We start from the raw sequence: 22786 nt of genomic DNA, 5'->3' as shown, positions 1-22786 counted from the left end.
TTCTGCTGCCATCCAAGAAAGATGGTTTTCAAAGCTACAGAGTGCAATAATCCAATATTCCTTGTAGAGACTTCCATACATCTCATACAGATTTTACACTAGAGATCATTTCCATGCTGAAGTCCTCAAGAACACAATGTGATATTTTCACAAAACACAGATTTATGCTACATGGGTTTTTTGCAGGCTTGGGGAACAGCCATTAGATCATCAAGTGGAGGATGTATTTCTAGCTTTCCTTCATCAACATTACAGGGGTCACTACAAAATGAGTAGGTGTCTAAATGCTTTAAGAACTTCATTTTTCTGTTCAATATATTTTTCAGTGGCAAAATGAGTTTGATGATCAGAGTATACGCTTGGCGGAAAGCAAAGTGACCGTAAGTATAATTCGATTGTTTCTTTTAAAGTATGGAACTTAGGAAACAAGATCAACTTCCGCTGAATTATTTTGCAAGCCAAAAGAGGTGAGCTTCCTAGAGTGGTTTAATTATTTGCCATTACCAGAAAGTGATAATGCCATAGGCTACCATTAACATGTCGTCATTGTAAACTCTGAGAAATACTACAGTGCATTGGAAGAATATGTAGTCAAAAAATAATAGTCATAATTAAAGCCATTTTTCAATGGATCAGTCTATGCAATATCATATTTAATCAGAATTTAATTATAGGAAATTTTCGAAGCCCAGTAATCTTCAAGTAGCCATTTATCTCCAATACTTCTCTCCTTTCTTTATGAATTCTACCAAATGGCATCAGTCTTGCACAGTTACTACTAAACATGGTATAAAATCTCTTGTCAGACTTGTGCCAGTAACTGGAGAGAGAAGTTACCCATGGTAGAACTGAGGAGTCTTTACAACCTAGGGCTATACTGCCACAAAGTATGTATGAAAGAATATTTGTTGAAAGATATCAATAAATGAACAAACCAATCGACACACTAATTAACTTAATGAATAACTGAATTTTGCTCTGACTGGTTTGCTTTTCATTTTTTTTAATTCCAAGGCTACAGGCTTTTGAAGTAAATTTTTATTATTACAGAATAGGTTTAGATATAAAGAAAAGTTACAAAGATAGTACCGCCATTCCCATATATTTCATATCCTTCCCCTACTGTTAATATCTTACAAAAGTATGGTATGTTCATCACAATTACTGAACCAATACTTATGTGTTATTATTAACTAAATCCCCTACTTCGTTCAGATTTCCTAAGTTTTTACCTAGCATCCTTTTTCTGTTCTAGGATTTCATCTCAGATGTCACATTATATGAAATCGTCATGGCTCTTTGGTTTGGGACAATTTCTTAGCCAAATGTGTAATGACCTTGAGTATTTCAAGGAACACTGGTCAGGTGTTTTGTAGATTGTCCATTGGGTTTTGTCTGATGTTCTTCTGGTAATTAGACTGGGGCTATGAATTTTTGGAAGACAGACCACAGGTAAAAAATCATTCTCATCACATTAAATCAAGGGTATGTGCCAGCAAATATGACTTATTACTGATGATATCAAGTTTGATTACTTGGCTGAGGTAGTGCTTGTCAGACTTCACTGTGGAGTTATTTTCCCTCTTCCCACACTTTCTTCCTTGGAAGAAAGTCATTGTGCACAGCCCACACTTAAGGAATGAGGGAATTATGATCTACCTCCCTGAGAGCGAACTGTGTAAATAAAATATTTGGAATCTTATGCACAGGAGATTTGTCTATTCTCTTCAATTTATTACTTTTTTTATTTTTCTAATGTTTATTTTCGAGACAGGCAGAGTGTGAGTTGGTGGGGGGGGGGGCAGAGAGAGACACACACAGAATCCAAAGGAGACTATCTGCACAGAGGACAACGCAGGGCTCGAACCCACGAACCGTGAGATCGTGACGTGAGCTGAAGTCAGACGCTCAACCGAATGAACCACGCAGGCGCCCCTATTCTCTCCAATTTATTTATTCTGTCATTAACTTATATCAGTGTAGACTCATGGACATTTATTTTATACTTTAGGTTATAATCTGATATTACTTTATTTTGTTACTCAACTTGTTCAGTGTTGGCCATTGAAAGCTCTTTTTTTTTTTTTAATTTTTTTTCACATTTATTTATTTTTGAGAGAAGAGAGAGAGAGAGAGACAGAGCATGAGTCGGGGAGGCACAGAGAGAAAGGGAGACACAGAATCTGAAGCAGGCTCCAGGCTCTGAGCTGTCAGCACAGAGCCCGATGGGAGGCTCAAACCCATGAGCCGTGTGATCATGACCTGAGTGGAAGTCTGGCTCTTAACCGACTGAGCCACCCGGACACCCCGAGAGCTCTTTTAATTGATTTCTGTTGCCCTTTTACATACCTCTATCATTGTGGATTTTTTTTTCCTTTCTCAGAACAATTTTTTTACTACCTGAATGTAAAAATACTCTGGTTTTCTTGTTTATTTCCTACCTTAGTCCTAGAATCAGCCATTTTCCAAAAACTGCTTGTCCTTTTTTTGGGAGAATGGTATTAGAAACCAAGATCTTAGGTAGCAGTAGATTCTACAGGAGTTGTTGTGGTGGTGGTGGTGGGGGGGGGGGGTGGTCGTTGTTATTTTATGTATTTATTCATAGGATATTGATAATCCTTCCTCTGGTGGTCACCATACGTAACTTTTGCTAAATTATCTGGAAAGTGGGAATAATTCCTCCTTCATAGTCATTAGCATAGGACATAGTATAAAAACAAAACAAACTGTAGCTGTAAATGATACTACTACCGACGACTAGAAATGAAGCAAATAATAATAATTTTGTTTCTCAAAGTTTATTTTAATTTTCTAGAGGTTTTGTTTTTGTTTTGATGTCCTTTCCTTGCCTTTTCAAATAGACAAAGAAGTTAGAGACTACAATTCTAGGCCGAGTTCTGTTATTAAAAATAATTTAGTCCAATCACCTATTGTCCCTTTTTCTCTAATGGGTACAACGCTGTTTGCTCAGTCTAATACCACAGGATTAGTCTGTAGATAAAAGTGAGATTAACCAAAGTTTATACAAATGTATGGATGGCAGTATTACTATCCTTTTGGTCAGTATTAGTAAGTATTATTAACCTCTGACTCTTTTGTTGCTCTTCTGTCACTTCACTTTTTTCCCATTTCTCCAAAAAGCACTCATGATGGATGCCATCTTGAATCTTTCCCTTAACACGAAAGTGAATGATACCAGGTTTTTAAAATCTAGTATCTAAATTTATTATTTTTTTTAATTTTTTTAACGTTTATTTATTTTTGAGACAGAGAGAGACAGAGCATGAACGGGGGAGGGGCAGAGAGAGAGACAGAAAGAATCGGAAGCAGGCTCCAGGCTCTGAGCCATCAGCACAGAGCCCGACGCGGGGCTCGAACTCACGGACCGCGAGATCGTGACCCGGGCTGAAGTCAGACGCTTAACTGACTGAGCCACCCAGGCGCCCCTCTAGTATCTAAATTTAGATGTCACTATTGCTTTCAAATTTTATTACAGGGGATCCAAATTCAGCAACTATTTTAGATGCTTAAAATTCAGTTCACATTTTTCTAATTTATCCACAGATAGTATTTTAAGCTGCTTAGCCTTCTTAGTTCCTTCTTGAGAAACTTCAATTAAACCAAGTATCACTAAGCCCACTGAGTTACCAGGTCATAATGAATACGGGAAGATAGATGTTTGACACAGCAAGAGATGACAGGAAAGTGTAGCGTCTCAAAAATGCCCACTTATCAAATTATTGATGCGAAGCCATTGACTATGATCCTAAGAGGCAAGGCCATCAACTGTCTAGACATGATCAGAGAGCAAAGTTGACGGGTTTTGCAATCTGATCATCTTGTTTTCCTTTACCAAGGTAAAGGAAAGGAGCTTCACCATGCCTCATAGACTACAAGCAATATCAGTATAACTACATGAGTGAAGTGCATCTCCTTAGAGTGCATCAACCCTAGGAGATTAATGTAATTTTTTACTGGTCTATCTGCCGAGGAGTATGGGTAAGGGAGAGTAAATATTTATCTCTAAATCCTTTGTACCTCACTTCCTTTAAGATACCAGTCATATCCCATGGAAAAACCCACTCTAATTTATCTTAAGACTTAAGGGCCACATGTTGAGAAGTAAATTGAACTAGGTTCCCATGCTTAATGTGTTAAAAGTCATTGCTATCTCATGATTTACACTTACAAATAGCAAATTCAAGTTTAACTACTTGTAGGCACTATTTCCTGTGTGTCATCTAATCTCTTAGACCTTCAGTATATCTGAATTTTAAAAAACCAAATATATTAATAATCCTGTGATGGATATGGTATTATTTATTGATGAATGCTTTATTTTAGATTTGCCACTTTAACTGATTTGTCAATTTCTATTTTTTCACAGTCTCCTAGGTACCCTTTTTTTTTTTTTTTGATAATGGACTCCTCTACCAGCATGAACTTCATAGCAAATTCATAACAAGGCTATGCAGAGAGAGAAAGCTTCAAAAATCCACATATACGTGTATTACCTGGAGATTTTAGAAGAGAGTGGAAAAGACATTCTTACCCACTGAGTATAGATGTTGTGCTTGATTTACATCTTACTGTAACAGATAAAAGAAAGGAAGAATTTGAGAGTTTCTGACAACATTGGGCACCTCTGAAGAATCTTATATCCTAGAAGTTCCATTGCCTGCTCAGTCAGAAATACATTGGTTTTTTCACGTGGGCTTCCGAAGGACCATTAAGAACCAACCTGAGGGGCATCAGAGATTCTGGTGGACATGGGAGCAAGGAGTGACAGCGCAGTGCATTCTAGTGCAAACTATTTTAAAAGACAAATAGAGAAGACAGAAAATGAAGGAAATACATCCACCCAGGGCCTGTTAAATATCCCTTCCTCTCTAACTCTCCCATTTTAGCACAAAAGGGGACATGGGCTGCCACTCTCTGCTCATGCCTCATGAAGTTGTAGTTAATAACAAAAATCTATTCGGGGAAGTCAGAAGAATTCTTAGCTATCATTCAATTAAGCCATCATGTCTGATTTTTTCCCTTCATGGAACAGCAAAGGGACTATTGCTCTGGTGTCCAGTGTTTCAGCCAAGCCACATACTATAATAAGCCAGTTTTAAGTGATGAAGTCCCAATTCAAACACACATTTAAAAATGTATTAGCATATCTATATTTCCTCAAAAAGAACACATATTTGGAATAAATAAAGAGCTCTCATAAATCAATAAGAAAAGGAGAGATAACGCAAAAGAAAAATGGGTAAAAGACTTGAATCCTTCATCAGAGAAGGTATCAAAATGGTCAATAAACATAAATTAAAGGTGCCCAACCTCATGAAGCATCTGGGAAATGTAAGTAAAAACCACAATACAAATTCATCACCCAAACAGAATAATAAAATAAGTGAGATGGAAAATGCTCAGTGCTGACAAGAAAGTGGAGTAATCTGAACTCTCATACATTCCTGGAAGAATATCCACTTAGGACAACTATTTGGTGGTTTCTAATAAAGCCTAACATATGCATTCCCTGTAAGCCCGTAGTTTCATCACAAGGTACATTCCTGGTGAAATTGTGTGCAAATGTTCACTGAAGGTCATGTTCAAGGATATTCACGGCATCACTATTCTTGATAAACAAAAAACTGGAAACGTCCACCAACCACAGACTGGATAAACTGTGTTAATATTCACACAACTGAAAATTATACAGAAATGCGAATGAAAAATCCAAATCTAATCTTGTCCACACACATGGACAAGTCTCATGAGCAGACTGTTGGATGAAAGAAGTCAGATGAAGAGGACTATATATTATCTGATTACATTTGTACAGAGCTCTTAGAAAAAAAAAAGCACTAATATATGCTGTCAAATTCAAGACAGTAATTTCCTCTGGGAACTAGTTGAAAGTAGACAAGAGTCAGGGTGTTGGGAAAGCTATAAACTTTGGTGTCCTGATCTTGCTCCTGGTTACATGGTCGTGTCCAGTTTTTTAAAATTCATCAATCTCTACACATAAGATTTATGAATATATGTAATACAACAACTGTCTCTTTTTTATTGAGGTGTAATTGACATGTACCATTATATTATTTTCAGGAATACAACATAATGATTTGAGATGTTTATATATTGTGAAATAATCACCCCATCTGTTACTCTATAGACTTACAAAACTTTTTCTTGTGATGCGAGCTTCTTCTTCTTCTTTTTTTTTTTTTAGAGAAAGTATATGTGCAAGTGGGGGAGGGGCAGAAGGAGAGGGAGAGAGAGAATCTTAAGCAGATTCCAAGCCCAGTGTGGAGCCTGATGCGGGCCTTCATCTCATGACTGTGAGATCATGACCAAAATCAAGAGTCAGATGCTTAACTTACTGAGCCATCCAGCCACCCCAATATGAGAGTTTTGAAGATCTACTCTTATAGCAACTTCTAAATATGCGATATATTGTTAACTCTAGTTGCCATACTGTATATTACATTCCCACAAATTATTTATTTTATAACTGGATGCTTGTACTTTTTGACCCGCTTCACCCATTTCACCCATCTCCCACCACCTGGTCTCTGGCAACCACCCCCTGAAATTGGCTCTTGTAACTGAAATACCCAGCGTTAACCCTCAGGAAGAGTTCTGTACAGGTACCCGAATCATGCCATTAGTGATCTCTCTTTCTCTCTCTCTCTCTCTCTCCTTATCTTCCCTGCTGTCTTCTTCATTGGCTATTGTTTTTGTTTTTAATTTTTTTAATGTTTATTTATTTTAGAGACAGACAGACAGAGCCCAAGTTGGGGGGGGGGGGGGCAGCAGAGAACAAGAGGGAGACACAGAATCTGAAACAGGCTCCAGGCTCTGAGCTGTCAGCACAGAGCCCTATGAGGGGCTCAAACTCACGGAACATGAGATCATGACCTAGCCGAAGTCAAACGCTCAACCCACTGAGCCAGCCAGGCACCCCCCTTCATTGGCTATTGTATTCGACAGGCTCTTCCTGTATGGCATGATGATGCACACTAGGAGCCCCAGGCTTACATGCTATTCAGTTAGAAACAAAGCAAAAAGAGAGATCTTCTACTCTTTCTCACGGTGAAGTTCAAGACATTGAGTCCGAATGGATCAAACTGAGATATACATCCAACCCTGTATAAAATGATATGAGCAGGGTGTTGAACTATAGTGAAAGAAAGAACTAGGTCATATGTCCATCTCATCAGCTCTCAATACTCGCGGTTGACTGCACTCCCCTATGTAGTTCTCATAGGAGGGTCTTACAATATGGTTGCAGTAAGATAGATTTTTGGCTCGGCTGGACTCATCTTGAAGACTTCCTTCTCATACATCTGTCCGAAAAGGCTTAAACAACTAGGGCTCCTTAGCATCTCCTTCTATCTCTATATCATCTTTCTTCAGAACGTTTCCTGAATGGTGGCTTCAGGACGGCTAAAAATGGTGGCTTGAAGAGTGAGATGCCAAAAAAAGATATACAGGTCACAAATAAGTATATGAAATGTATATGTGTTGCTCTGCGTCATATGCTTTCAGGGAAATGCAAATTCAAACAACAATGAGATGTACTACTGATGTATTAGAATGGCCCAAATCCAGAAAACTGACACCACCACATTCTGGCAATGATGTGAAGCAACAGGAACTCTCATTTACTGCTGCTGGGAATGAGAAATGGCACAGCCGCTTTGAAACACTGTTTAGTAGTTTTATCTCAAAACTAAACATACGTGTATCTTATGATCCACCCATCACGCTCCTTGGTATTTACCCAAATGAAAGCTTTGTCTACATAGATACCTGCACATAAATGTTTATAGCAGCTTTGTTCATAATTGCCAAAACTTATCTTTCAGGAGGTGAATCGGTAAGTAAACTTTGGTACATCTATACAATGGAATGTATACAGTACTAAAACGAAATGAGCTGTCAAGCTCCTGAAGGAAGCTCGTGAAGTGAGCTATCAAGCTAAATGAAAGAAGCCAATATGAAAAGGCTACATACTGTATAATTCTAACTATATGATATTCTGGGAGAAAAATACAAACAGACGAACTGTGGAAATGGTAAAAAGATCAATGGTTGCCAGAGCTGGGGAGGAGGGAGGGAGACAAAGGTAAAGCACAGAGAAACTATTTTGTATGATATACGGTGGCAGATACATGTCATTATATTTCTAAAGCCAAAGAATGTACAACACCAAAAGTGAACTCCAAAATAAACTAAGGACTTCGAGCAATAATGACATGTCAACAGAGGTTCATCGATTATAATAAATGTCCCACTCTGGTGGGGGATATTGACAATGTGGGAGGCTATGGTTCTGTGGGGGGAACCATAAATACACGGGAAACCTCTGTACCTTCTGTTCAATTTTGCTGTGAACCTAAAAATTCTTTTTTTAAGTTTATTTATTTTAAGAGAGAGAGAAAGAGAGCACAAGCTACGGAGGGGCAGAAAGGGAGAGAGAGAGAATCCCAAGGAGGCTCCACACTGTCTGCACAAAGCCTGACGCAGGGCTCAGAAACAGGAATCACGAGATCATGACCTGAGCTGAAACTGAGTCTGACACTTAACCAAGTGAGCCACGCAGGTGCCCCTAAAACTTCTTTAAAAGAAAAAAAAGTCTACTTGAAGAGAGAGAGCTAAGCAGAAGCCACATCATCTTTTACAGCCTAACCCATGGATTGGCCAACTATAGCTTGTGGCTCAAATCTGACCATACACCTAATTTTATACAGTTTCATCAGAACACAGCCGACTTCGCTTGCGCTCCATGCTACAGTGGGTGAGCTGTGTAGTTATGACAGAGACAATATGGGTATGGCCTGAAAAGCCAAAAATATTTATTCTCTGGCCCTTCACAGAAAAAGTTTGCTGACCTCCGACTTGGACTCAAATGTCACACAGTGTCATTTCTGCTGCCTTCTATGCACTAGAAGTCAGCCTCTAAGGCCTGCCCATGCTCAGAGGAGATGACTTTATGGGTATCTCACCCCAGTGTGGAGCCACCTAATACACATGCATTGAGAAGACGATGAGGGTGTTGTTGCCTACAGAAGGCATGGGGGTGCTAAGCTGACCCAAGCAGAGAACCCATTCTAGGTGAGATAGTGTGTTTCTTAATTTTTTTTAATGCTTATTTATTTTTGACAGAGAGAGAAAGAGACAGAGCATGAATGGGGGAGGGGGAGAGAGAGAGAGGGAGACACAGAATCGGAAGCAGGCTCCAAGCTCCGAGCTGTCAGCACAGAGCCCGACGGGGGGCTCGAACTCACAGACCGCAAGATCATGACCTGAGCCGAAGTCAGACGCTCAGCCAACTGAGCCACACAGGCACCCCGTGATGGTGTGTTTCTAAGTCTCTGGGCAGGTTAACTAAGTTGAGAAGCTACCAATGGTGCATTCTTTTTCCAACTTGATTAACGCTAGTGCCCACACCAGGGTGGTAAGAGAAGAACTTATTCCTCTCCACAATTATACCTATTGCTCAGGGGCACTTATGCTCAAGTCATTATGACAGCTTTTTACAATGCTCTAATTGAACTGCCTGGACACAGAAGAATTGCTTCGTGCTACAGGAAAATAGTGGGGAGAATTACAAAAACGGCATATCAGAAAAAATGCAACATATTCTCAGGCTTTTGAAATGTCAGACTTCTGGGCACCAATTTATCTGACTTACATTACAGGGCTACAAATAGTTGGCAACTCTTATTTGGCCATTTTTCATAATGAAAATACATTTCTAAGTGCTATTTTAGCTCAATAATGATTGCACAGATCTATTTATTTTGCGTTTGTGTGTGTACATGTTGGGGGGAGGGAGTGGTTCTCTAAGTAATACCTCGCCTTTGGCAATGGTGGGCAACAGAGGAGAATGTATTATACTAATCAGATCGGATCACTTGCTTAGTGAGGAGAATTTAATCTGAATTTTAACAAAATACAAAGCATTCAACATTCACATGTAAAATTAAGCAGTCACTGAATTCCTTCTACAGAAATATGACACTATCATCTCTTCAGCTCTAGGGTAATGGAGAAGCCTGAGGGCCATTATCATAATCTTGAAGAGATTTCTTTTGATTGTATTATGCCCAAAGAGGCAGCTTACAAGGTGGGTTGGAAATGGAGAAGAGTCTTCCACTGCAGGAAGATAGCAGACTTCTTTTGACTGACCACACTTCTCATAACAATAGGTGTGTATTTATTTATTTATTTATTTTTAATTTATTTTTTAACGTTTATTTATTTTTGAGACAGAGAGAGAGACAGAGCATGAACAAGGGAGGGGCAGAGAGAGAGGGAGACACAGAATCTGAAACAGGCTCCAGGCTCTGAGCTGTCAGCACAGAGCCCAACACGGGGCTCGAACCCATGGACCGTGAGATCATGACCTGAGCCGAAGTCAGACGCTTAACCGACCAAGCCACCCAGGCGCCCCTAATAGGTGCGTATTTAGTATCTCATGAGAGAAATAGTGGCCAGCAGAACTTTATGAAACATGGGCAGAAATTGACAGACAGCGGTATTTTTACCACCTGTGTTTCAAGCGTTGGTGTGAATGGGGAGATATTTTTAATTACCTTTTTAAGCAAGCTCTTTAATGAAACATTTGGGCACATGCATCACTCTTTAGAAGGCGGGCACAGTGTGCAGAGGACCTGCCACAGAGTAGATGCTTAAGAAATACAAGCTGGATGAAAGCTAACACTCATGTAGGGCTTATACATAGCAAGTAACATGGTAAACGTTGTACACACGTTCCATCTTCGCAATGATTTTATCAATTACAATGCGACTATATTTTAGAGGCAAGGAAATCAAGCCTTCATAAAGCCAAGTAAATTGTTCAAGGTTACACGAATTTGATTTTTGAACTAAGGAAACCTGATTCCAGAGTTTGTAATCTTAATTACTAGGTGTTACAACCACCTAATGGATGGATGAATGGGTGGAAGGATAGAATGATAGAGAAGTGGTTGGGTGGAAGGACAGATGGGTGGATGGATGGGTGGATGGATGGACAGACTGATAAATGGAATAACCAAAATACTGTGATAAGGTAGAGGAAGGAGTAAGATCATCTAACTAGCTATTGAAGAAGGATAGAGTCCTGAAGAAGACAGATGTTTCCAGGTGGAGGAGATAGTAATGGACTTCCCCAGGCAGGCAGGGGAGCATGAGCAAAGGCAGACCTCCAAATCCCCATGAATCTAGAGGATGACAGCTAGATCTGCCTGAGTAGGGCATAGATCCTAGAAGATCCAGGGTAGCAGCCCAGAAAACAGGCTGCTGAGTGGGAGTACATGGAGAGGGGTCTGAAATGTCTTGTTGAGAAGTTTGGGCTTTTTTCTGCAGGCAGGAAAAAAAAAACCTTCAAAGGTTTCTTTCTTAATGATGAATAAAATTTACTGAGGACTTACCTTGTCCTCAGCCATCCAGGAAGTGCTAATATACTCACAAGAACCCTATCAAAGTTAGGAATAGCTATTATCCCTTTATTTTATAGGTAATGGAGTTGAGATTCAGAGAGGTTCAATCTCGCTGAAGTCAGACAAGCTAAAACTGCTTGAATCTACATTTGGACATGGGCAGTTCTCCAGAGTTCCAGAGCTAAACAGAGCAAGAGCATGGCATGATTACATCTGTGTTTAAAGAGATAACCATGGAAGCAGTGTGGATGAGACTGAAACATAAGAAAGAGAAACTAATTAGGAGGCTGTTTATGTTTAGACAAGAAAGGCTGTGGAAATGAACCAAGGCAGAGCTTCTCAACCTTGGTACTATTAACATTTGGGGCTGAATAATTCTTTGTTTTGGGAGCCTGGGTATTGTAGGATATTTAGCGAAATCCCTGGCCTCTACTTAATAGATGCCAGTAGTATCCCCTTCAAGCAACCACCACCACCACAACAACAATAAAGTCCCCACACGTTGCCAGATGTCTCCCTGGAGGGCAAACTGTCCCTGGTTGAGAACTATTGAGCTAAGGGATTGATGAGAAAATGGAAAATAGGATATTTCACAAATATGATCAACAAGACCGAGTGATCAAAAGGTAGAGGGTCTCAAAGATATGTCCATATATGTGTGTAACACAGTCATGGTAATAGCCAAGTCAGTACTAACTTCAAAGCTCAGCATCTAGATTTCACAGTCTTGGGTTTGAAACCCAGCTGTGCCACCTACTAGTGGGAAAACTTGGGCAAATTACTTATACTCTGTAGGTTTTAAAAAGAACATCCTTAGAAGAGGGGCACCTGGGTGGCTCAATTGGTTGAGCGCCCGACTTCAGCTCAAGTCATGATCTCATGGTTTGTGGGTTCAAGCCCCACATGGGGCTCTGTGCTGACAGCTCAGAGCCTGGAACCTGCTTCAGATTCTGTGTCTTACCCTCGGTCTGTCCCTCCCCCGCTCATTCACTGTCTCTGTCTGTCCCTCAAAAATAAATAAACATTTTTTAAAATTTTTAAAAAAGAAGCTCCAAAGAAAATATTCGCAAATTACATAACCAACAAGGGGTTAATACTCAAAATATACAAAGAACTCATATAACTTAACAACAACAACGAAACAACCCAACAACCCAATTAAACAATGGGCAGAGGATCTGAATAAACATGTTTCCAAAGCAGACACATACTGATGGCCAACAAGCACATCAAAAGATGTTCAACATCACGAATTATTAGGAAAATGCAAATCAAAACCACAGTGAGATATCAATCACCTCACACTAACTAGATCAGTTATCGTTAAAATGACCAGAAATAACAAGTTTTGGTAAGAACATGAGGAAAGAGAACCCCGATATGTTGTTGGTAAGAATGTAAACTGGTGCAAGGGCACAGGGGTGGCTCAGTGTCCAACTCTTGGTTTTGGCTTAGGTCATGATCTCATGGTTTGATGAGTTCAAACCCTGCATTGGGCTCTGCACTGGCAGCATGGAACCTGCTTAGGACTCTCTCTCCCTCTATCTCTGCCCTTCCCCATTCACGCTGTTTTGGTCTCTCTCAAATGAATAAATAAAAAAAAAACTTAAAAAAAGAATGTAAATTGGTGCAGACAGAATGGAAAACAATATGGAGAGTCATCAAAAAGTTAAGAATAGAACTAACATATGATCCAGCCATTCTATATCTGGGTATTTATCAGAAGAACATGAAAACACTAATTTGAAAAGATACCTGTACTCCTACGTTCATAGCAGTATTATTTACCTTAACCAAGATGTGGAAAGAACCTAAATGCCCATCTATGGATGAATGGATAAAGAAGAAATGGTACAGGAATACAATGAAATACTCCTCAGCCATCAAAAGAATGCAATCTTGTCATCTGTGACAACACGGATGGACCCTGAGGCTATTATGTTAAGTGAAATAAATTAGAGGATGAAAAACACAAACAGTCTTATTTCACTCATGTATAGAATCTACACAAAACAAGTGAACGAGCGAAACAGCAAAAGCAAATTTATAGACATAAAGAACAGGTTGGTGGATACCAGAAGGGAAGGGGTTTGGGAATGGTGAAATGGGTGAAAGATGGTAACTAGACTTTTGAGATGATCACTTTGTGATGAATAAAGATGTTGAATTATCATGGTATACCCCTGAAACTAATATAATGTGATCTACCAATTTTATAAATATACGAATATAAATACAAATAAATATATAAATATATAATTTATATAAACACAACATAAATTTATATTTATATTTTAAAATAATGTAAATATATGTATATACATATATATATATATATACACACACATCATATATATATGATGATAGAGATGATAGAACATCCTAATAGCATTTATTTCAAAAAGTTGTTGTAAGGATCAAAACAGGATACTATGAATCAAGGGCTTAGCAGAGTTTATGCTTTCAGTAAATGCTCAATAAATGTTATTACTAGCCAGTAAGAGAAACACAGGGAAGCTTCTTGAGCCCCAGTTTGTAAAGTTCATGGTTTGAGAGTTTAGTGAGTGGTCCCTGAGAACTCTATACATAATTTTACATCAGATTAAATATTCTCCAACTCATGAAAATTAAATTTAAAAAGAATATGTAAGTGAATACTTATTTTGATACCAATTTGGGTGCCTGGTATATGTATGTATATATGTGTGTGACTCTGTGTTTCTAGGTATATTTATGAGTGTACGTGTATATATACACTAATCAGGTATTTGGAATCACACGAAAATATTAATACCAATTCATCCAAATTAGATAGTAAGGTTATGGGTGAATTTAATTTTTTTTGTTTTTCTATTTTCCTTTAATTTGTTCTATAGTGAAATAGTATAACTTTTGTAAATAGGAAACAAAAGTAAATGGTCTAAAATGTCTTCCCTTAAGATATATTAAGAGGCTACTATGTACCAGACGCTGGGCTAGAAACTGAGGATATAAGAATAAAAACTACCCTCCCCTCCCCCCAACACCCACAGACATACGCATATATACACACAGGAACAACAAAAACCTCAAGAAATCAAATGTGTATACCAGAGAGCTGGAACTTGAAAAACCAAGTTCAAATATAACAATGATACTCCAAAAGCAATGAAAATGGTGGGTTTTAGCAACATCATCCTGATCATGTTCTTAAGTCTGATAGAAGATCCAAAAGAATTTTCTAATTTTCCTATTTTGCAAGTGGTTCAGCACAAAACACCATCATCCTCTTGTTTTTAAGATTTTGCTTCCCCTATTTAGTAATTCCTATCCTCAAGAAATATAATGCAATTTTGCAATGTCCAAACCAGCCTTGAGTCTGATGAGTAGGGAAGCTCCCCTGAAAATTATAATTTTCCACAGAGAGACTTATTTCAGTAACAAAGGATTTCTTCAGACAGTGTATAAGGGGGTTTGTATTTAAAAATAAAAATCCTCGCCTCCCTGAACATTTAGGGAAATTTAAAACACTATGCGTTTTCTCAGCTCCCACAGGCTTCTGAAAACAACAATTTGGGCCTCAGGAAAACTCTTCAACATTCTGACTGCTTAAGATGGAAGTGCCTGCATTTGACTGACTGTAACAAGGTTCTGGCTCAAAGTTGTCACTCTCAGTTTCAACTGGTATTTGTGTGGACAGTAATGGAAATGATCAATTAAAGATGCTCACCCTACCCTGTGCATCCCTTTTAATTACGTACATAGTCAAAGGATGGGCTTTTTAGAGATGACAGTATAGCCACTCTGCGTCTGCCCCTTGTCATTCTTTCCCACTGCTGTGTTTCTGGAATTAGGCTTCGTGTTCTGCCATCTCAAATATTTTAATACTTTACCGATCTTGAACGTGTTTAGCCATAGGAGGACAGCCGTAAAATAAAATTTTATAGCCAACAAAGTCCTTTATAACTAAAGTTTATTGCACATTTTATATTTTGTTTAACAACACATGGCTCCTTGAGACTCTGAAATAAACATAACTTCCTCCAGTTGCAGTTTGTGTGTGTTTTTTTCTTCCTGGAGAACTGATTCTGTTAGTGGGATAAAAAGAATTTCTGATAATTGGCCAGAATGGCTGAAAAGTTAAGGGGTAAGTGCTTCTTTCTCCAAAAGTATTGAGACAAACTTAATGCTGAGAAAAATGGCCCAATTTCATATCTGCTCCAAAAATATATGCATTTTCCACGCAGAGTGACCATGGACTTGCAGTTTTTATCACTATGGTGAGGATTTCAATCCATTTCAACCAACAAGTCAAGAAACAGACAACTGATCAAATTAAAGGACCCCATTTACTCATCGAGTCATTGATACGTATTTCCAGCAACAACTTTTCTTGTCTAGCTACCATCTGTGGAAATGTTACTTTATAAAAGTGACAAAATTATTTCCTGTAGTGAAAAAAAAAATTTTTATGTTTATTTATTTTGAGAGAAAGCGCAAGAGACCGCGTGCAAGCCGAGGAGGGGCAGAGAGAGAGAGAGCGAGAGAGAATTCCAAGCAAGCTCCGCATTGTTAGCACAGAGCCCTATCCCCTGTCCGGGGCTCAAAATCACAAACTGTGAGATCATGATCTGAGCTGAAATCAAGAATCAGATGCTCAAGGGACTGAGCCACCCAGGCATCCCTGTAGTGAAAATATTTTTTTTTAATTTTTTTTTCAACGTTTATTTATTTTTGGGACAGAGAGAGACAGAGCATGAACGGGGGAGGGACAGAGAGAGAGGGAGACACAGAATCGGAAGCAGGCTCCAAGCTCTGAGCCATCAGCCCAGAGCCTGACGCGGGGCTCGAACTCACGGACCGCGAGATCGTGACCTGGCTGAAGTCGGACGCTTAACTGACTGCGCCACCCAGGCGCCCCTGTAGTGAAAATATTTTTAAGTAATTTATAATCTTAATTACTTCATTGCCAAGTTGGCATGGGTGGCCCCAGAATTAATGGAAGAATTTTAATATAATGTCAGACATTCAAGTAGTTTCTATTTTTCCCAGATTGAGCTAAATAACTGGCTTAAGGTTTTGGCTGTTTTTGTTGAGAGTGTATAGGAATCAAAAACAAACAAAAAAAACCTCTAGATTTTTCCATAAGACAAGCTGCAGAGAGAACTAGCATCCCCAAAGAGTATAATGTATGGAAACACATTCATACTGGCTTTATTGCCCAGTTCTGATACTATTATTCAGATGACCAAAAAAGCATGTTATTCAGTTGCCCTGTTACTTTTTAAAAAATGGATTAAATTTCATTTCTGAGGTCCTTCTTTACTCCGATTTTCTATAGTTCTCAATAAAATTACATTAACCTGATTTGATCCCAACTACACTATTATCACAATTTCATATTTCATTCCCTCATCCATATCTCCCCCCAAGATTTATTAAACAACCAACACTCATTTAGACCTCAATATCCTGACTTTCTTGTCACCACTAATATTTCCTCACAGGATATATTTCAGGATATTCTTGGGAGAAAGGGTTAAGGAGAATGCTAACTGCCATACAAAAATAAACCACTGATCTCCTTGGTCTTACTGAGCTCTTGACCTATTTTTTTGCCTGAATAGGGAGGAAAGCGATTCAAAAGGCTTTAACCCTCATACTCAGAAACAGAATCTAAAAATATACACATCTGATAGAAGTTCCTCACCACCTCTTCTTATCTCCAAGGATGAGCTCACTGAGTCTTAGAACAGGAGCAGTGTTAGAGGGGTCACCATTTCTAGATGCTGACTTCGGATTTGCAAGACTCGGGCCATTGCGGTGAGATGCTGTATCTTCTATAAGGCCATCTTAAGAACTCAAATATATCACAAAGAGTAGAGTTTAGTCCTTGGATTTTTTAATGACTTGTTTCCCCAGATATCCTTATGGTTAGGAAGTTCATTCCATTGTCTACCTTTCCCGGCTTCAATTTAAATGTATTTTTTTTCCAGTCTGTCTTCTACTGAGATGGAAATCTCATATACCCCTCAGAACAGCCTTTTTTACCCTTGAATATAGTTGCTAAGGTGCCCTTCAACCATCATTATTGTAAGCCATGTATCCTCTGTGATAAACATAATTAAAAAACTGCTCCAGGGCCTTCTTAAAGTAATGTGATATTTTTACATTTTTATGCCTGGTGTGGGTGATGTTAAAGCAAGTACCACTGGGATGGAAAGGTAGGAGGGATGTCAAAAGATACCCTCTATCCTTAGCACTCCCTTGATGGAAATGACAGCCTTATTTGTTTTGTTAACCAGTGTATAATTAAAAGTCAATATTCAAGATCATAATAAAAATCTGTATAACTACTCATGTTATGAGACTGAGGCTTGGAAGGAAAATCCATTAAAACACAGCCATGTGTAATTTACAAGAAATCAGTAATAAAATGTTTGCTCTCGACATTATCTGCAAAATGGTCTGTATATTACCAGAATAAATCCATATTACTTGGAGGCTGTAGATAAACATCCATAGGCAAAGTTCACATTGAGGTTATCTGCCTCATGCTCTGAAATGGGGAGTGCTATTTAGAGGAGATAAATTGTGGTTTACTTCTCCAAGTCTCAAGTACCTCGTGCAGAAATGAGTTTAGTTCCTGAGAGGGTATCTGTCATATCCAAACAGGAGGGAATACCATTACAGGGTTGTGCCCACTGCCGAAAAGGATACAGCTTTTGTCCTTAGTGGAAAACAAAAGGAAGATTGTTAGCAGTTAAAAGCCTTGAAAAACACTGATGCATTCAGCAGTAGAGTGATATCTTATTTAAAGTCGCTAGTGAATTCACTGCTCATGCATGTGAAACTGTTCGCGAGGCTGTACCTTGGAATTCTGAAGTTAGAATCTTTTTACACATAGAAAAAAAATTAATAGCAACAGGATGGAACCCCGAAACATCCTAGCAGAGTTTTTATGAGAGGTCTGACACCTCTCAAGGCAAGAAAATGGACAACATCTTTAGATAATAGTCAATTTCCTCACATTAACTAATGACTGTTATTTTATGCTATTTAAATTAAACTCTAAGTGCTGGGGAAAGGGGGTGAAAACATTCTGTCTCTTTATTGTCATTTTGTCTTCTTTCCCCTCCCTTGGTCACTTTTCTCCATCAGCAGAGGGGACTTCTCATCCCATCTGGTAATGACTACTAACATCGATCTGTGATAAAAAAAAAACACACAAAAACAAAACTCCAGGTTTAGAACTCTATGCTTTGCTTTTGATATGGAAATGAAAGCTCTGAAATTCACAAATCCCACATCTTTCTCAGTACATTTGACTTTCAAGAACTACTGTGATTCTCAAAGTGTGGTCTGAAAATCAGCAGCGACAATATCTCCTGGGAACTGATTAGAAATGTAAATTCTGGGAGCCTGCCCAACATCTAGTAAAGCAGAAACTTTGAACGGGTTTCAGTAATAGGGCCCAGTAATTCGTCTCGTAGTGAACCCTACAACTGCTTCTGATGCTTACTAAAGCTGGATAACCACTGCTCTCTGGACTCCAGAATATTCTTTCTGAGGTTCAGAGCCCAGCCATGATGTCTTTGTTCTGGATGGTACCTGTCTTCCCCTCAGCCATGGACCTCATGGGTGGGGAAACATAAGGCAAGATTTACTTAAGTGAGAAAAAGAACTACATTATATTTCAGAAACATTAATCCCTTGATATGCATCCCATTCATAAAAAAAATTTTTAGCAAATCTATTGGGTCCTTATTTTCATGAGCATTTCTTATTCCCACAAACCTATGTCTCATTCTCTTTCACTGCTGCCAGAAAATATAGTTAGTCCAAAGTTGTCTATAGCTCTAGACCCATTTGACACTACTGGTGTTAGAGAAATAATATATTGCATAGTACAGCTAGTATAAAACTGGCATTCTGATAACATAAATCTATAAGCTGGGCACCACTGAACTCACTAGAACCATGTTCATGAATAATCACGGTGAGGACCTCAAGACTTGGAAGTTCTTCTGAGTCATGAAAAATACAAATACATCAAGCTACACTGACTCTAAATTTAAGTAATAAGTGTATTCTGTTATCCTCTCCAGATTTGATAGTTCATCTCCATGGTTTTAGCTCAATTCAACATGGCTGATGTTGATCCAGTTTACTGGCAACTCTGTGAGCCTATATTTTTGACTAAGCAGAATGCTCCTTGTCCTAACACGAACACAGGATTTGGGGATTAATGCATGGATATCACCACGATAAACAGAGAAAAAATAGCTAAGGTTTGAGTTCCCGGACTGTGCACAGAGCACTTAAGCAAACACAACAGCACAACAGGGTGTTTCAAATGTGTAAAAGAAACAGAGATACTCAAGATCTGTAGACACTGCATGAATTAGTTCACAACTTTGACATTAGCTCCACTCCGTCTGAGAGTGCCCTACCTTTGTAAAGATGAGTTTTCAGCACGTACTCTGATAAAAAGCCAAGGCCACGTAAAAATCACGATGGAATGCAAATAAAGGATGGTGGGTGTTCTCTCTGGCACCAAGATTTGAAAAGCGGTGTAGTACCTGACAGGCACACCCATCTGTCAGTCAATAATTATGGTTGTTTAAAATTGAAGTAAACAGGGGCGCCTGGGTGGCGCAGTCGGTTAAGCGTCCGACTTCAGCCAGGTCATGATCTCGCGGTCCGTGAGTTCGAGCCCCGCGTCAGGCTCTGGGCTGATGGCTCAGAGCCTGGAGCCTGTTTCCGATTCTGTGTCTCCCTCTCTCTCTGCCCCTCCCCCGTTCATGCTCTGTCTCTCTCTGTCCCCCCCCCAAAAAAAAAAAAACAAAACAAAAAAAATTGAAGTAAACATTTTTTGTTGTCCAGTGCACGTGTGTTTTTTTCTAACAGCTACTAAATTGTTAGGACATAAATATGTTATACATTTTAAATTGTTTAGATCTGGGGCACGTGGTTGGCTCAGGTGGCTAAACGGCTGACTTCAGCTGAGGTCATGATCTCATGGTTCGTGAGTTCAAGCCCTGCATCGGGCTCTGTGCTGAGAACAAGGAGCTTGCTTGGGATTCTCTCTCTCCCTCTTTTTTTGCCCCTCCCCCACTTGCTCTCTTTCTCTCTCTCAGAATAAATAAACATAAACTTAAAAAAATAACATAAATAAATTATTTGGACCTAACTACTTAATAAAACTCTTGGCGATATACATATAGATAGATATGGATATATATAGATATACATAGTTGTTGTTTGTTTGTTTGTTTTTTGTCCTAAAGTTACCATTAACCATTAACCAGTTTGTGGGTCTCAGGGCTAAGGGAATTCCCCTCGTTTGGAATCACACAGAATAAGATATTCACCACAGAGGTGGTAGGAACCAAAGTCTGTCAAGGTTACAGTCGAGGTCAAGAATTCAGGTCATTGCCGTCATGAATCCTTCATTAGCCCAAAGCCTTTACTTCCAGCATAGCAACTGTTTCTCTCTGCCTGATATTATAATGAATCTTTACACATCAATCTCCCCCATCAAACTATATATTCCTAAGACTTGTCCTTGTTTCCATACTCTCCCATCAAACCATCTATGCCACGTTCTGAGATCCTCCCTTGGAATCAAGCAACTTTTAGATTCAGATTGAGGCTACTCTCTCAATTTCCTATTTAACCATTCTGGGATCCCTCAGATTTCATTTGGGGTCAATCTTTGTGATGAGGCCTCATGCTATTCCCATGAACTTGTTTAGCTGATCAGATGTCAAAAGTCAAGTTTCCTTTAAACCTGAGGTTTGGGGCCCAATGGCCTGGCTGGCCCCCTCTTTCAGAATCTTATACCTGTATTATACTTAGTGAAGGAATCAATAGATGGATGCATGGATGGATGGATGGATGGATTCTCTCCAAAACATTGAACTGCAGTTTAACATTACTGCCATCGGTCTTCTATGTTAGCAAACCAAAGGTAGCACACAAGAGTGGCGAACACAAACACTGCTCTTCTTAACACCTGGGAAGACCTCTTCTGAGAAAGCCATTCTTTAAAGGGCTACACCAAAACCATCAGCTTAAAGATTGTGCCTATCTTAAGAGTCATGAAAATCTTTTCATCTGTTTGGAAACAAGGTTTTCTGATCAATTCACTGTACATGAGAATACCTTCCTAACCTCCCGCATACTCACCAGGAAGGGAACTGAGCTCTGTTTAAGGCATAGTTATATCTAGGTCATCTATCCAAATAAACACGATTGTCCCAACTTGTACATCTGATCATATCTGCGAAAACTTTGCTCAGGAAGACACCTGGTTATTGGAGTAGAGGAGGAAGACTAAGTTAATCAAATGATTCCATGTAATTAAAGTTCATTGATGCATCCCCTAGATTTCTTAGCAGTGTGTGCTTGCAAATGAATTGTATTCCACTGGTTCATTTGTTAATTAGTTGTGTGGAACATGAAATTCATTTTTCCATTAAAAAAATACTTATAAAAAGTAGTTACATTTCCAGTCTAGCCTCCCAAACTTACCTACGCAGTAACTTTGCTAGAATAAAGTAAGTATATTCACAATGGGTTCATATTGCCTTGATGTACATGGTTAAACAAAGTAGAAAAGATAAAATTGAATAATAATTTCGTTTTTAAAAAATGTAACTTGAAGACTCATGCTTTGAAAAAAGATAGTTTTAATAACAAAAGTGATGTATGTGCTCGTTCAGCAGCACATATACTAAAATTGGAACGATACAGAGAAGGTTAGCATGGGCCCTGCACGAGGATGACACACAAATTCTTAACAGAAAAGGCATGTGATAGGAGAAAATTTTCAGGAAAATTCTGAAACAGATTTTGGGAGAAATCTGAACCTTTAGGATCCTATCTCCAATTCAGAAGAGATAGTTAAATCAGAGATAGCAAAGAAAGTCTTGGTGTTTATGGGATTAATTTTCCCCTGACCTCATTCTCTACTCAGATTATAACTTCTTCTGTGGACAATAGATACATGTTGATCTATCTTCCCAGCATTCCTTCCTTCTTTCGCTGATAGCGTCTCAATATTCCTCTATGGGAAATATTCCTACCCTTCCCTCAACTTACGTAGTTCTATAGAACTGACTCCATCTCTGGGGTTAAGAAATGTATTAGGAATTTAGGCTAATCTGAGCATTCCAGTCTTCAGCAGATTGGTCCAGAGATGAGCATGTGACCTTAGTAGTTCCAGTCAGAAAATGTGCATCACTCTTACTATTGTGAAAAAAGACCTTCATTCCCCTAGACTGTCTAAGATTTTAAGATACAAACCTGATGCTGCTTATATAAATAAATAAATAAGATTTTAAAAGTCAATCCTA

At 38.8% G+C, this 22786-nt stretch overlaps 1 non-coding gene across 1 annotated transcript; it reads left to right on the top strand.

Annotated features, from left to right (window-relative positions):
- Window positions 1–22141: 22141 nt before the first annotated feature.
- LOC122488785 lies at window positions 22142–22249 on the top strand. The gene has a single exon (XR_006298708.1). It is a non-coding gene; the product is annotated as a U6 spliceosomal RNA (small nuclear RNA).
- The last annotated feature ends 537 nt before the right edge of the window (window positions 22250–22786 follow it).

Source organism: Prionailurus bengalensis, chromosome A2, assembly GCF_016509475.1.
Source record: "Prionailurus bengalensis isolate Pbe53 chromosome A2, Fcat_Pben_1.1_paternal_pri, whole genome shotgun sequence".
Taxonomy (NCBI): Eukaryota; Metazoa; Chordata; class Mammalia; order Carnivora; family Felidae; genus Prionailurus; species Prionailurus bengalensis.
This window is presented reverse-complemented; position numbering and strand designations above follow the sequence as displayed.